Source organism: Anticarsia gemmatalis, chromosome 7 (genome assembly GCF_050436995.1).
Source record: "Anticarsia gemmatalis isolate Benzon Research Colony breed Stoneville strain chromosome 7, ilAntGemm2 primary, whole genome shotgun sequence".
NCBI lineage: Eukaryota > Metazoa > Arthropoda > Insecta > Lepidoptera > Erebidae > Anticarsia > Anticarsia gemmatalis.
In genome coordinates this window covers 9834587-9852591 of record NC_134751.1, presented here as the reverse complement: position 1 = coordinate 9852591, position 18005 = coordinate 9834587, and the positions used below count along the sequence as shown (strand labels likewise).

Genomic DNA, 18005 nt, shown 5'->3' with positions numbered 1-18005 from the left:
AAAAAAAATAAATAAAATCACAGTAATTATTGAACACTAGATAAATCAACATATAGCAAGACAGACAATCTTACATCGTAAGCCAATCGACAGGTTATCTGGGGGCACGGAAGTGCCCCCGCAAGTCGAGCAAAAAAAAGCGGCACGGCCGTAACATCCTTTTCTCGAAGCAATTCGGGCTATTTTTGACACCCCTATAATTTCGTTGTGGATAAAACAAGAAGCCTGGATTTTCAGCAACTAATCAGACATTGTATAAACACGGTATATTTAAAATTTCAGTCAATTTGAACCAGTAGTTTAAGAATGACAACTTGTTAAAATTTTGAATTTTGTCACTCACTGATTCACTGACTCACTGACTCACCGATCATCAAAAGTCTAAGGTACTTCTAGCAGACTTAGAAGCTCAAAATTTAGAATACAAATAGGATTTAGTGTCTTAATCATGGGAAAAATTCAATATTTTCTAATTTCGGTCCAGTTTTCTAAATACACCAACTGCAACAATAACTTTGTAATCCCATATAAATGTATAAGATTACAAGGTTACATTTGCAGTTAATGAATTATTATTACTGTAGAAAATAAAATAAATAGGTGTAAATAGGTACCTACTATATGAGGCATAACGGGAGGGGGTATAGGGTGGGTAAGGGTGTTTAGCCCATGAAACTGAACAACATTCCCATAGGAAAATATGTTGAATTATGAAAAAAAACGTCTTTCCATATGAATCGGACTTATGTTCGCTCTACAAAAAGAAGTGAGATGCCATCAAAAACATTCTGTAAAAACCTCAAGTCTCGCCGTAAAAAGTTGTGAGATCTATATAATACCAAGTCGATTAATCTATTTAGTCTCTACTTAAAGGACCTTCTGTCTTAAGTTATTACGTATGTTATTATCATGCCAATTTAAAAAAAAATACCTTTAAAACAAATAGATCGACTTGGTCATCGCAAGAAAACACAAATTCGCCATTAACATTTCAGGAGCATTAACTTCTTGTCGTGCTGTGTAGTGTGATACATACTAATAATCAAAGCATGCGATGGCCAGGTCGGTCTATTTGTTTTAAAGGTTTTTTTTTTTAAATAGGCATGATAATAACATACGTAATAACTTAAGACAGAGGTCCTTTAAGTAGAGACTAAATAGAATAATCGACTTGGTATTATATAGATCTCACAACTTTTTACGGCGAGACTTGAGGTTTTTACAGAATGTTTTTGATGGCATATTATTATCATGACGGATTATCATTCATCATAGCTCTTTTTTCAATGATCTGTTATGATTAATTAAATTAATTCCGTGAATAAACTGTTCACAAGTGTATTATGTTAACCGTTTCTTATGTAAAATATAGCTAATTTTATCTCAGGGGACCAATAGGCACCTGAATAGGTGCCGAATCTTTAACTTATATTGTATATATATTAGAGGGGACGAATGGGTACCTTAAAAATAATATTTTTTATTAAAATATTAATTGGTCCCCTACCAGGAGACCAATGGGCACCTATGTAGGGGCCGAATCTACAACTTTTATACTAGGGGACGAATTTTAGGGGACGAATGGGCTCTGACCCAAGCTTAGTGTTGTCAGTTAAGACATACAGTTTCGTATTGTTAGTATATAAATAATTGTACAATTACCATATATCTGCAAGAAAATGTAATTGAAATAGTTATTTAAGTACAAAAATAATATTTAAATAATAAATAAATACTACAATAACCCTTAATCAATATTTTGAATTATTTCACGAATCTATAAATAGCTTTTTTTTTAAGAAATTGCAACACTTGCCTTGATAATTTTTATTCCCTATAGTTTTCAAACCCTGCTAGTTAGCAGAATAAAAATTACACTAGAGGATAGCAGACTATTGTCTCTTCATAAAAACAAGCTTGGTTTTTTTGTCCATAACATAGCCTTTGTTGTATGGGGTTGTTGCGTATCTCCTTTACAACGAAGCATAAAACGTTGATACGAAATTGAATAGACTTACAATTCTGTCACTATAAAGTATCCTTTGGTTTGTTGCAATTCAACATCAATGATGAGTCACTGCCATACCCTACGATTAAAATCATCACTTGTTACAACGGTATACGTTTCAAAATCAAACGCACTACCATACAAACTTCAACACGCACTGAATAGCACACTGAATCGGTCCACAATAATTTGAAATCACGAATTCTGTTAAAATACACTTTGAAACTTATTCACTACACTCTGCCATTGATTTGAAATACTCTAAACATAGTTTTGTACAATTTAAACACAAAAATATTCTGATCAAAATATTTTAACACAGTATTTGCTGGGAGCGTGTTCATAAGTTGCTTTAATTGTTTGAATTGAATGATCAAAGACGAAACATGTTTGTAAACGGGTAGATGTTACATTGATGACGACAAGAGCGTCAGCGGTCATACTGATTTCATTTTGATTAGGGCAAATTGATGTATTTGTGGTACTGCTTAGTAATAAATAAGACAGTTTATTATTGTATTTTGTTTAAATAAAATAACGCAAATCACTCTGCAATGCTTAGTTTACGATTCATATTAGGTCCTTCCTGTAAAAAAAAGTGTCTATTTTTGTTTTGCCGTCAACATCTATATACTGTTTGTCTCCTGTAGAGGTACCTATGTTTGTTTTTATAAAACTTTTATGAATCTCGTTGTGTTGCGATGACATCATTCATGGGTGACATAATCCTTCAGTCTATGAAGCCCGATTACAATCTCAACACTGATGATAAAATCAATGACACTCAAGGCCCAGCAAATAACGTACAGTTAATAATGAACTCCATGTTGACATAAATATTAAAGAAACATTACTATCTCAGGTTCTACAATGGAAACCACCCGAAGGTCAATGATGAAATGTTGGATTATTATCGCGCAATGCTTAGTCTAAGCTAAAGGAAGAATCTGTTTTGTGCTTAGCTACAGACTACAGGCGTGCCAATGGCACACAAGTGATAGCAATGACAAGTTCATAGTAGATATAGTCAAAACCAACGATCCATTAGGCATGTTTAGTTCAGAAAATACAGATCTACCTACAAACTAGACTGACCAACGAACCTCATTTACCTCACGACCGGTAAGTGCAACTGGCAATAAAAGCCTACTGTGGGAAACGACAAACATGAAACCATCCTGCATCTGTCGTCACATTTCCCATTCCCAACAATACAACGGATCCATTTACAAAAGCAGCCATAATAGAAGAACCCACTATATTCAAAATATTCAAAGCAATTCTTCCATATTCAAAGCAATTGCTTTGAATATGGAAAAGCTTTTAATGAGAATAATGTTCTTTTTTGACGCCTACTCTGATTTTAATATATTTTAAGACGTGAACATGCTATAGCTGTTCTCAAAATGATGTAGAAAGCAATGTAATGTAAGATGAAAATAAACGGAGACAATTTTGATTTTCTGTTACCATGTTCTCTGAATCTTCGGAAACTTGCTTTACTACAACATCCATTAGAACAAAACTCTATAGTTATTATTCACAAAGACAGATTTTAGAAAGTCATCAGTCACAAAAGGTGCTTTATATTTCCTTTTGTAAAACTCGACAAACGGACGAATACCAGTTGATGTTCGCCGCAGCGTTTTATTACCGCATACAATAAAATAAGTCCACAAAAGAAATTCACGTTATCTGAATCTTGGAATACAACATCATTTGACATGTCAGCCATATTTGAGAATATAGGTATTAAAAGCTTATCCTTTTACTTCATATAGGAATTAATGGAACCAATCTCGTTCAAAGTCGAAGGAGATTATAACTTTGTGGGCGCCAGAAATGAAAGTTCTTTCCCCGATTTTATCTTTTCGTGTATCGATGGAAATGAAAATGTAATTTGACTTCACATTTAGGTAATAATAAAAAGTAGCCTTTTCAGTATCATTTTTTCAACTATGTAATATCTTTGCGAAGACGCAAAAAAGAGTTATTCTTAATAATTGCTTTAGTCTTAATGTATTTAATGTATTTATAAAATATATTTCTTGTTAGTACTAAATTCTTGGTATATTATAATATTCGTTATTAATGAAGCTGTTGGCTTAAAAACTTATATCTGATATGTTTTTGTTTGACTCTCTTTGAATTAATTAACGGTCTGTTATGAAAGTTCTTAGAAATAAATCCTAACATATACACAAATTCTGATTAAAATCTTAGTGATTAAGATTTCTAACGAAATAAAATTAATATTAAGAATGTTATGAATATTTATTGAAATAGCCTTGATATAAATATTTTCTGATCAATACGAAAAATTATTTATCTAGTTATATATTTTAACTTTAGCTTTTCGAGATAATGTAGTCCAAATAAACTGACATCAGAATTCGTCGAGGCACCAAAAATTAGGATTGCAAAAATTTCTTTCTTCGCAACAATTTTTAGTTTGGCCAGGTTTTGACCTCTGCAAACATAAGAGTATTTTTTTTCTCAATGTGTATTGACGTGGAAATGGGACAAAAGACCTTCGGTTCAATTCAAAGGATAATCAAATAGTTTACGGTTGGAAAACATTTGCGTTTCGTACTTTGGGGGAGCAGGTTTATTTATGTTCACAATAGCTTTCGGCGGGCGCCCTTCTTTGACAGATCATTTTGTGGTTAATGAAATGGACCAGTTACAAAGAAAGATAAGTATCGAAGCAATTGGCTCCTAGCAGTTTCACTAATGAAATTCGAGTACTTATTTTTGTGAACTCTATTACGTCAACGTTTAGTCTGATAAGTATTTGATCAGATGCAGATATCAAATATCGTGAAATTTGATTCTACTTTTTGTGAAGTTTCAGAATTTTTGAAACAGAAGTCCTTTGGATCGTTGCCTTAAAGAAGATTTTATTGATGTTAATATTTTAAACTTAACTATAGTATATTTTCAATCAGTAAATTTTAATTCTGAATCCTTAATTAAACCACAAAGGATTAATTATTTAAAAGCGAAACATCCCTTAAAGTGAGAATTTAATCTAAAACAGTAATTACGTTTGCATCTAACCTCGTGTGCAATCCAGAAAGCATCTGTTCGAGCAATTGTCTGTCTGATTACCAAGTCGATGAGTTTCTACGGGTAATTGTAGGGGGTCTGAGGTTAAGATTCGCACCCTGCAGTCTGTATCATAAAACATAAACAGTGCAAAATTAAATACGAATTTTAATTTGTAACAAAGTAGCAGCTTTTAACAAAACAACAAGTAACTTTCTCCATATGTGTAATTTTATTTAGGGAGAGCCTATACGAAAAATGCTTTTCACAGTATCTCTACATACATATTTTCCAACGATTGGGTGTGGTGATGACGATCTTTTCTGATATACTCATCCATTCAGCTAAAGGCACATTGAAGTATACAATTTTCCATACGAGCTGATGCTATTATTTTGTAAAACGTGTCGCTCATTAGCATTAAGTGCTAACAATCAAGTCTAGATTCAGCCTTGCTCTATAAAATACATTTATTTTCCACACAAAATGCTGCGGAAAAACGGAAGCGCGTGATTATCCACTTGCGCACATATGTTACAACCTTCATCCATCGGTGCACATTATGACGTCACTGAAACGCTCTTATGTAACCTTATGGAAGGCTTCGATATTATGGAAATTAAGCGAGGTTTTGCGCCAACAGTTTTGTAATAGTTTAACATCAAGTGGAAAGATTTAATATTACATAGGAATAAGTGTAACGGCCATTGTGCCGAAACGTCAAGTAAAAAATGGTTTTAAAGTTACAGCTAGAAACACTAGAAGCGAATTAGGTACCACATTGTCATAGTGCAATATTGATCGCAGAAATTACTCACGGATTTCCATTTCTGTGACAAAAAGACTGTGCGTCCGTTTTCTATACGCTAAAAAAACAAATAAAAGGAATAGCCAAGACACAAACTTACATAGAAACACTTTTTTTGTATTATTTCAGTGCTACTATTGTATTATTTTAGGTTACATTACGCTTTTGAAGTTCATAAACACTGAAATAATATTTTTGATGGCACTTCGTGACTACAGAAATTATTTTATCATTATCGTTACGATTTCTACGTAATAGTATTTACTTTTTTGAGTGGAAAAATCACATAATTTTTGATGACTCATCGATAGACTTTTGAGGCAGCAACCTTCACATCGTATTTTAGATTATTTAGAAGTAATTGAGATATTATTGTAATATAATAAAGTATGCTTTGTAGGAAAACACACTTTTATAGTCTGTTGTGTTGTATCAATAAGAATAATAACCCTACGTGCCGGTAGAGGCAACATACGGATTAGGCCAGTCGTGTAAACAAACGACCTCAGCTGATATTCAGATATAAATAAACGGTTTAAGGATATGTGATCGAATTCTGTGTTGATTATAAAGGAAAGTTAAATATCGTAAACGCCGTTGCAGTTATGTGGTTACAAATAAATGTATTCAATATAATATCAGTGGAAATGTTGTGATATAACTTGTTATAAAAATTATGACGGGATCTAAGAAACTAAAGCCATCAAAATACGACGCATAATATGTTATAAATAGTTATGTTAAATATAAAAAGATTTATAAATTTCTGTATGCCATTTTTTACATTGCAGCGCCAAAACTTTGAATGAAGAGCTTTGAGAGAAGATTTTTCACTGCAAACAGCGACAATCCCCAACACAAACATTTGGCGCAACACTTTCAAAAGATCACACGCGATCCGCGCAACTATCTAATGTAATGCAGCCTGCAAATATGCATGAAGAGAGCGCATACACAGCGCAACAACGGACGGTAACTACAAATTGTTTGGCCCAGTATTACCATCTTTATTAGTACGGGACTCTGTGTAATTTGTCCGGGAGCTCTCATATTTCCCGTACGGCTTTATTTAGGCAGTCGACATTAGCATAACGGTGCATTACAGTCCTGCAGCGGCGGACAACACCGAACATTGTTCTAAGCGCATTATCCTGATTTTATGTGTTAAGTTTAGCGTAATTATATTTGTTTATATGAGTTTGTAAATGTAAAACCTGTGATTTATCTAAACGATATTCGTGTGCTGCTACATAATATTACCTTAATATATGTACATATCTATATTCTACTTGTCTCGTAAGATAGTGGTAAGTCCATACCTATCTACGGAATAACAAAGCTGTGGTCACATTTTTATAATTTCTAGTCATAAAGTCTTACCTGACCTGCTTAGTTTAATATATGAGATTAAAAACGCGGATCGTGAAGCTTAACATTATCAAGCCACAAACATGTTTACCGTCTTGTAGAAAATACAATTTTCCTAAACTTTACACGCAAGAAGGAAAATATTTACTCTTAATAATTCGGTTTATGGGTTAAAAGTAACTTAAATTTACCGCCATAGAAACTTTTTCATAAAGCACTCCCTTTGATAATTTATAGTATCTAATATGTTGACACCATATGCGTAAAGGAGGCGATAAATTCAAATCAATATTACATAATCCAGCGAACCTCCAAACTTCTGTGTTATTACGCCCCCAAATCCTCAAGGTATTAGTTTGAATAGATATAACTAGAAAGTTGATAGAAGATAAGAACTTTCGTCAAAGATAATATTTAGAAGCTTTTTGTAATCATTTGTTCTACTTTCAGTAATATGTATCTAATTTATTCGATATTTATCATACAATAACATACAAAATATCACGCCTCTCATGCTCGAAGGTGTAGGTAGGAATGTGCGAAATACACCCATGTTCGTTATTAACAAGTTTAGCCTGAATCGAAAGCACTCCGTCCTACTACTAGAAAACGATAAAGACTATCGTTGATTTGATACCTATTTGAAGCAAATATAAAATGTATATGATCCACAAAACGTCTCTTATGTATTTCCCTGTAGAAAAACGCAAAAAGGATTATATTATAATTATTTCGGATTTAATCCTAAAAATCATAACATTTATAGAATAGATATCGATTCGATACAAGGGATTCTAGAGGCTACTTGACCAGTAGTTATCAGAGTAGCAATAAATCATTACGATCGTCTAAGTGATATATTACCGTGATGTTGCTGCAACATAATATTATAAGACGGAGAAAATAATATTTATAACAATATTTTAAGCATTATCTTATATAGAATTATATTAAGCTATTTATTCTTAAATCAGTTAGTTTAATTTTTTCTCTTCAGAATGTTTTTTTTTATCGCAGTTTGAAAAAATGTTGTATGTATTTTTTTGGTTGACATAATACACCTAGTTTTTTCATTAAAATTTCCTAGTTACAAAACTAAGAAGTTCAACAAAATTTTCCTCTATAGTAGATCCAATCCATCGCAAACAGACAACTTACACAAGAAACAAACCTCTCTATACGGAGCCATATGAAAAACCAATAGACGGGGTAAATAATCCGCTCCTAACTTTAGCAATATCGGCTCTTATGGGATTAATTCATATCCTGATACCATAAGTTACATGTTCGCATGAAAGTTTTATCCGCCATGACGTTAACGAGTGTAGTTCGACCTGATTTGACCTTCTAACACGTGTTGTTGACTTTGTATTAATTAAGGGATGACTTGTTTGTGGGCGGAAGTTATTTGGTGTCTCGTAATTAGAAAATGATACACAGGTCGTGACCGTTCAAGATGTGAGTATTTTAATTAGGCAATGTACATATCCGTCACACTTAAATTTCGAAAAGCAATTGTATTTTTTAAAATGTTAGGCCACGTTTTGATAGTTAAGATTCTGTCATTTCATGTGCTTCTCAAATTATTCTGATTTTGTCATAAAGTAACAATTAATTTTCTTTGCAATACAATTATATAAAACTTATGAAAGGTGCTTTCAAGTAATATACGAATAAACAGCCCTAGCTTCCCATTTGCACATAGATTCTAAAGTATGTGCGTTATTATTTTGAAATTCATACTGACGTTTTTCGCATTCAGACCAAATGTGGCTCGAAAACTCAAACGATAAAGGCGTCTTTACACTGAACATATTTTGGGCGAGTAGTTCGTATCACTTGACCGGGGTTGCCATAGATACAGGTAGCGGAGCTTAAGCGCGCCAAAAATACGACCGGGCGTGAAAACGTTCTCAAGCGTACTTTCATATTCTGCTCCCCCATAGATACACTTGTCTAGCTGCACGGTACATGTTAAGAAAACACTCAGGTTTTTTACTTAAAGTACATATTTGTGGCTTTTTTTTTTGTCAGCTAAGATATTCTTAATTTCAGTTGACAGAATTATTAAGAACTATTAGAATGACAGTAAGGTATAAAGATACCTTAGTAATAATTAATTTACAAAACATTAACAAAATGAATCTAAGCCGCAAGAGCTTGTTTACGTTGTGGCACAGGAGCGGTGCCATCTACACGAGCTCTTACAAATTCACCCGACACAGTACTCTCATAACCATATCGAGTAATTTGAACAGACGAACAGAACGTTAGCCAAAAATTTTTGAAATTTCCCGCTCAGATGAGCACATCTAACGTTTCACAGCTCTATTTAGCCGACGAGCCTAATTAGCATAATGCAACATTGCGACGCGCGACGATTTTGATTACATTGCCGCCTGACGACGTGAATGCTAATGGACTGTGCATACAAGAGCGGAATGCTATTCGGAAATGTCTATGATTGTGTGTAATGTAATAAGCAATTTTCTTGTGATGACTAGGTGAGATTGTGTATTCAAGAATTAATTTCTGTAAATGTGAATGTTGTTTTTGCAGCCAGTAAGCTATATAATAGAACAGGTGATAAAGGAACGTGTAAAATGATCTTTGTTTTTCTTTAAAAATAAGCAGCTTAATACCTAGCTGAAAAAATAAGTACATTATTCTTTATTATTAGAATTTTTAACAGTATTGCGAACAAAAGCAATATACCTTAATAATTGCTAATTAGTTAACCAATATAGACAAAGATCACATTTCTTAAGGAATACAGTTTTGTACTAGAAATAGATTTTCTTTTTGCATAAAGTAAAATTTTCAGATCAAGTAATTTTAACAAATCATCCAGAATGCACAAAAGCTAAAGTTTTAGAACATTCAAAAACCATATTCAAGAGAAATAAACATTAACTTCAACTTCAGTGAAGCCGAACAAAACTAAAAGCACTACAAAAAATCACCCAACGTTCCTTTGTTTATTCTAGAAGCATTCACCGCAAAGTCGAGTAAAATGAAATTGGTAAAGCTTTATTACATTCATTTCACCTGGTGCAACATTTAGGTATGAAAATGAGGGTGCAAATGAGGTCGAAAGTTGTTGGTGACACCGCGTCCACAATGAAGTGGGACCCTTAACTGTTGCGCGTATGGAATTAAAGCGCTAGATGTGTTAAACAATTGTAGTTTAAAATAATTGTTTGTATTGTGAAAATGCGTTTTTATTTTGTTTTGGCGCAATAATTTTTGTGCATTTCACAACATTTACGGTTTTAGTGCCCCGTTTTGATTATAAGTGTTAGTGGTGTGACACATGAATGAGAGTGATGATATTCAATTACCATGATTTTGATTAAAGTGATTGTGGCATTTTACATAACAATACGCAGGTTGAATAAACTCTCTATAAAATATATCGTATTTTGCTACTTCAAAGCTTTAAAGCCATTGACATTTTATTCAGATTAACGCAATGATGCATTGCAATTCATGCATAATGTCTTGCAGTACATGAAGTTTTAGACCATGTAGGTTAGTTTTTGATTACACGTTAATTCGAGGGACTACTAGGTAGCTGCTATCAACTAAAGCTAAGATATCCAGAGTATCAGACTTATTTTTATTCCGAAAACCCATTTATAACATATATATTGGTATACATTGGTATATATATTGGTATATATTGGTTTGTATATATTGGTTTAAAAAAAAACATTTAAGGAAAATAAAACAACAATAGCTCCTTCTCTTCCATTTTCTCTACATCGTTGTACCACCGCTTGTGTGTCACAGTCTGTAATTAAATGACTCGCGCGGACAACTCCCCGCACAAGTTTCTACAGCGTGTACTGCGAATTGTGTGATATAACAGACACTCAGAGGTATACTGTACAGAATATTTGCATATCAGATTTGTTAATGGATTTCTATGAATTATGTTTGGGGGTTGTGACTTAGAGATACGAAATCTCTATGGAAGATGTGTTTTTGAAAGGATGCTAAGTGTTTTAGATTGCTAATTTGTATTCTTGTCATAACTTATTATTTGTACCTACATGTATACACATACTTTTTAATGTAGGATTTTGTATAATATGATTTCAGATAATACTTAAAATGAGAGTATAATCCAAAACTGAAAGAAAACTTGGTGTATTAAGTTGAAATTTGGCAGTGTGGTGGATTCTCGAAGAAAGACATAATAAGCTATATAAAAAATTGTTTTGTGCTAGGTATATAGGCAAAAACTTCTGTGCATAAAAATATAAATATAATTTCATGAAACAAGATATTATGTTTTTAACCCAGTGAATTTGATATTAAGATGTATTATAAGCAAACAAAGATTCTAGAATTCCACTACATCCGGCGACGCTGTGTGAACTCATTTTAACCCGCAAGGCATTCATTATCATAACATAATAATATATATTATTTTATAAGGATATAGAGCTTAGCTCAAGCTACAAATCAGTTAAATACGTAAAGTATTATAATGTCACAGATAAACATACTTGATGTTGTAGACAATATAAAAATCAAACCGTTTCAAACATTAGTTACTACAAACGTTGTATTTGAAACAATACAAATATTAATAGTATGTAATTTACGAACAATGTTTCTATAATATTTCACAATTTATAAATTTAAGATACACAACCATTTATTAACAGGGCAACGTGTGTTAGAAATTTTCAACTTTCAGTCGCCGTGGGAACGATTTATCGTTTAATATAGCAACGTATAGCCGCAATATAGCTGCGGTGAGAGCCCCAGAGATAAGATTTTACCTACGCTAAGAAAACTGTATGAAACATCACTTAGTTCATATTTTTCATACGTGATGCAGACATGATTTAGCAAAAGTTTAATATGGAATTTATTCTGTCAAATTACACATGTGCTGCTCTGTGCTGTGTAAAACCATTATAAATTGTGATACTCGATAATGAAATTAGAATTTTCTGGTAATTCGATGATTTTTAACAGAGCTTGACGAATTCAGTCTTTACTTAATACCACCCAGATTCCAACAATAAGCACATTTTCGAAGCTTGTCTTAAAAAAGCCGCATCATAGATTTCCACACTTTAGCTAGTAAGTGCGAAATTGAAGAACAAATGCCTTTACCTTTAGCCAAGACAGTTTTTACAATCAACATTCGAAGCATAGAAACCTCTTTACGGCTCATTTACATCAAGTTTAACGGTCGTTAAGGTGCATGCAAGTACTTGGAATGTGGAGGAACGATTAATGAAAACGTTAATTCGTTCTACCGAAACGATTCGAAAGCATTTCGGCTTTCTCACTACACGGGACGTTAACTTAAAGTGATAGTATTTCTTCGTTCGTAGAGTCGGCATCAAAAGTCGCTGAATACTTTAAAGTTTTGAATAAAATGACATACCATGAGTTTTGTTGAATAAAATAATTTTTCGTCAGAAATACTTTCAGCTACTTTCGTTGCTGACTGTACTTTGTAAAGTATAATTAATTAGTTCAACATAACTTTGACTTTGAATAAATTGAGCAAATCATTTATTGAACTTTATATTTGCAGTGTAAATAAGGTGCCTAGTTTTAAAATCTAGATACGTCGAAAGGTTTTCTGCTGACTCTACAACTATGATAATTGGTTACTATCAGCAGCTCACAATGTTCTCTACGTATATACTAATTAATATTTTATAGATTTGATTTCAATATTTTGATGTTGTATAAAATTTCTAGATTAACAGAATGATCACGTAAAGTACGTGAACGTACGTACGTATATAAACAATATTTGTTAGCAGAACATGCAACGTAAGCTCCTGACTGGTTTTGCGGTCAGGCCGTTGTATGCGACGGCTCATCACGAAGTTTCGGGTTTGATTCCCGGTTTATACAATCAGACTTTTGTTGACTAGCATGTTATTAACAATAGCCCAGAATTTGACGGGGTACTCTGTGTATAATAATAATAATAATAATACGCACAAACGCTATTTGTAACACACAATTGTCCGGTAAACACCTAATAAAAGCTCTCAACACCTACGCTATACCGATACTTACCTATTCATTTGGTATTATTAAGTGGACCAAAACGGACATCGAACAAATAGAACGAACCACACGCACAACACTCACAAAACACAATAATTTACATCCAAAATCTGCAGTAGAAAGATTAACTATCAAACGACACAAGGGAGGAAGAGGCTTAATAGATATCCATCATCTCTGGCAAAAACAATTATATAACCTAAGGACATTCTTTCATACAAAATCTCACACAAGCAACATCCACAAAGCTATCACACAAAACGATCACAACTACACACCACTAAACCTTAGTGACCACTTAGACACACCGGACCCTAACAACACTAACCCACAAACGCAAAAATTGGAAACCTGGAAAAGGAAAGTACTCCACGGACGCCACCCACACGATCTGGAACAGGCACACATAGACACTATAGCATCCAACAAATGGCTCCAAACGGGTAACCTATTTCCTGAAACAGAAGGATTCATAATAGCCATACAAGACCAAATAATAAACACAAAAAATTATAGAAAATATATTATAAAAGACCCTACAGTAACAAACGACAAATGCCGGAGATGTCACAGTCAACCGGAAACCATACAGCACATAACCGGAGCTTGCACTACACTCACACAAACAGACTACACACACAGACACAACCAAATAGTCAACATCATACATCAAAACCTCGCACTCAAACATAACCTCATACAAAACACAAGCACACCATACTACAAATACACACCTGAAACTGTTTTAGAAAATGCATCATACAAACTATACTACGACAGAGCAATACTTACCGACAGAACCATACACTTTAACAGACCCGATATAACACTACAAGATAAAATAACAAAAACCACTTACCTGATAGATGTAGCAGTCCCCAACACCCACAATATACAGAAGACCATCACTGAAAAAATCAGTAAATACGCAGAACTCAAAGACGAAGTCGCGAGGATCTGGAAACAGAATAAAGTTTATGTTGTTCCCATAGTTGTGTCTACCACTGGCGTCATCCCAAAATACCTCCATCAATGCCTGAAAATTATTGACCTTAAACCGTCTACTTACATAATCATCCAAAAAGCCGCGATCTTAAACACCTGTAGAATAGTCAGAAAGTTCCTGCAAATAGAAGAAAACGACATCACACCACATCACACGACAACACAAACATAAACTCACACACCCTGCATTCACTTGGTGTACACCCGTGAATGCAGGCTATACCAGCTCATGAGCTGAGATTAAAAAACCTTTACACAAAAATAATAATATATTTTATTTGCAAAAAATGTGGTGGTATACAGGTATACAGGTGTTAATTATCTTAAAGAGCAATCACATTTTGCCATTAATGGCATGCAAAAACTTAAAGACTAACATTTTAGTTCGGTGTCTTAAACTCTAGAAAACTTTTAACATCATAAAAGTTGTTGCTAAGTAACCAATTATACAATTTTTTCTTAAATGCTATTGAATTTAAAGATTTTAAACAAGTAGGTAATTTATTGTACAATTTTACTGACATGGCTATGCAACTTTTATTATATTTTGTTAATCTGGGTATTTCATTTAAAATTAACATATTTGGATATCTCCTATTCCTAGAATTAACCGAAGAGGCGGTTTTGAACAATGCTTTATTTTTGTGTACAAACATAGCACATTCATAGATGTAGAGCGATGGTAGTGGTAACAAACCAAGCTTACGAAATACCGGCTCGCAGGACTCATCCGGTTGCAGGCCATATAACGCTCGAATACACTTTTTTTGCGCGATGAATGCTCTTTTAATATCCACGCTATTACCCCACATCATAAGTCCATATCGCAGTAAGGACTCAACATAGGCATGGTAAGATGTTACTGCTGTTTTTATGTTAGTTACATTTTTTACCTTTTTTAACGCATAAACAAATTTATTTATCCTGCTACACACACTGTCTATTTGTGCTTTCCAATTTAGGTTTTCATCAATATGTATTCCAAGAAATTTTACATGTGCTACTTCTTTAATTGTTGGTATGTTTAGCTTTAAGTTATGTTTAGTATTATTTGATTTATTGAATTGTATATATACGGATTTATCAAGATTAATTTTTAAGTGATTTGAGTCTAGCCAGTGTATCAATTTGTCAATAGTGTTGTTAATTTCATCTTCGTGATCATGAATTGTGTTACATTTTTTATCTGAGGAAACAACTATTGAGATGTCATCGGCAAACAAGACACATTTATGACCAGTAATATTAACAATATCATTAATATATAGAATAAAAAGTATAGGCCCAAGGACACTTCCTTGCGGAACGCCATATTTATTACATTGAAATTCAGATGAATACGGTACCATATCTCGATTTTCGTTAATTTTATTGATTGTAACACTTTGTTGTCTATTGCTGAGATATGAAGAGATCCACTGAAGTGTCGGTCCTCGAATGCCAATCGATTGAAGTTTTTGTAGCAGCAGGTCATGAGAAACAAGATCGAAAGCTTTGGAAAGATCAAAAAATAAGCCTGTTGTCATATTGTTATTATTGATATTAACTATAATATCCTTGATTTATGAGAAAGTAGCTAATGTTGTTGATTTTTGTTTCTGAAAACCACATTGCTCATCTTTAATAATATTGAATTTACTGCAGAAATCTATTATTCTCTTATACATGCACTTTTCATATATTTTAGATATAATAGGTATAAGTGTAACAGGACGGTAGTTATTAAGATCAGATCTATCTCCTTTTTTAAATAGTGGCTTAATTATAGAAAATTTCAAAGCGTCAGGAAAAGTTCCACATGAGAATGACAGATTAATTAGATGCGTTAATATCTTAGATAATTCCACAGAAGATGCCTTTATTATTTTTGTATTTATTTCATCATAGCCCTCAGATGATGTGTTATTTAGTGCTTTAATTTCCATTAGTACTTCATTTTCTGACATAGGTATTAGAAACATTGAGTTTGCATTGTATTTTTGATTTGTATTATGTGTACTTTGTTTTTCTGATGATTTATGTATGGAGTTAATATAGTAATTATTAAAAGCTGTGGCCATATCTGTTGGATTTGATACAACTGTGTTATTTATTTTAATATTATCTATATTATCCTTAATATTGCAGTTATTTATTTCCTCTTTAATCACAGCCCACGTAGCTTTACATTTGTTATCATTTTTATTTATAAATCTAATGTTTGAGTTCTTTTTTGAGTTATATATACATTTAATAGGCTTGCCGCCTTTTATATGAGAATAAAATGTTACAGGTAGGTTACGTACACTTCTGCCTACACCTTCGAGTATAACAGGCGTAGGCAGTATGTATTCAACATCCTAAAAAAAATGTTTCATATTTTAGGATTAAAATCTACTGTATAAAAACTCGCCGTAAAAAAGTCGAGCCCCACAAGCTTACAAGTATGACCTCATAACCAGCACGAATGAATTAAATGAAAACAATTAACCATCCAATGAAAGACTGATTCAACTGAAGGCGGCATTCAATAATTTATAATAGAACTGTGAATGAGACTCGCACTCGTTTTATGGACTTCGTTAGTAATCTAGGGCGTGCGTTCTCGTCTAATGTAAATGAGTTAATATGATTTATTTACTCTGTACGGGTATCTTATATAAACATTTATTTTACTTGATGAGTTACTTCAATTGCGTAAATATTATTGCGTTGCCCTTTTTTAGATCAGAAATATTTAAATGAGAATGAAGCAAAAGAAATGTTGTTTGTAGTAATTTCTAGTTCATCGGTGTTTGCCTAAACTAGTTAGGAAAATGCGTGATTTTATAAATATATTACTCGGTGAGTTACTTAAATAAAATACGTTGCTTGTTTTTAGATTTACAAAAATATTTTAATAGGAATGAAGCAAAAGTAATGTAGTTTGTAGTTTGTAGTGTCTTTCATCCCATTGGAAAAAAATGTCTTGTAAATAAATGTTTTAATAAGTTTTGGTTAAGTTTGTTTAGTAATGAATTAACCAATATTAACGTACTCATTTCATGCAGATATTATAAAAAATACAAACTTTTATGAAGGCAAAAGTCTCGTTGGATGTTCTTGTCGGTCGATTTTCAGCGCGTATTTTCGCAATTTTAATAGAGTTCGTCGTGGGGAAATTTTCGGCATCGAACGGAAACTGAACCTAAAAATGACGAAATGTTTTAATTAATACCCTTCTGCTACTGTGGTCTGCACGTTAGTCTTTCACGAGGTCGGATTAGATTTCCAGTTCAGACAAAATATTATCGGCTTTTCTGATTTCTGCCGGAATATTCTCAGAAGCAGAACTATAGCAACGAGTCTGGAATAACGGAAACAGGCGTACTTAACAAGCCTTAAACAAAACGTTGCTTAATATTTGGTTGGTAATAAATGTTTGATATACCTTTTCCAAGAAAACAAGCAAATTAACAAACAGTATTATAATAGAGTACAATAATATGATTATTATTATATAATCAAAATTTGTAACGGATATAATATTCTTATGGAGTATTAAACCAAATTAAAAATCACAGTAATATTCATTTGCCCAATGTTCAGGAACTTATAAAGTTTTTCAACAAATAACATACTACTAAGCCAACATAACAACTGCAAATGCAAGTGTAACTAACGCTTGCATGTTTGCCGTAACACAAGTAAGCACAGTTGAAGTGAGCTAACACTACAAACGATGCGTCTAATTAGCGA

The 18005-nt window shown here is 32.9% G+C and overlaps 1 protein-coding gene across 1 annotated transcript in view; it reads right to left on the bottom strand.

Annotated features, from left to right (window-relative positions):
- The window catches only part of LOC142973968 (MAM domain-containing glycosylphosphatidylinositol anchor protein 2-like), a 213239-nt gene extending 211062 nt beyond the window's left edge, over window positions 1-2177 (bottom strand). Inside the window, exon 1 of the mRNA XM_076116014.1 lies at window positions 2019-2177. The gene's annotated coding sequence lies outside the window, so the exon portion shown is untranslated. The remainder of the gene's footprint in view (window positions 1-2018) is intronic.
- Window positions 2178-18005: the final 15828 nt, after the last annotated feature.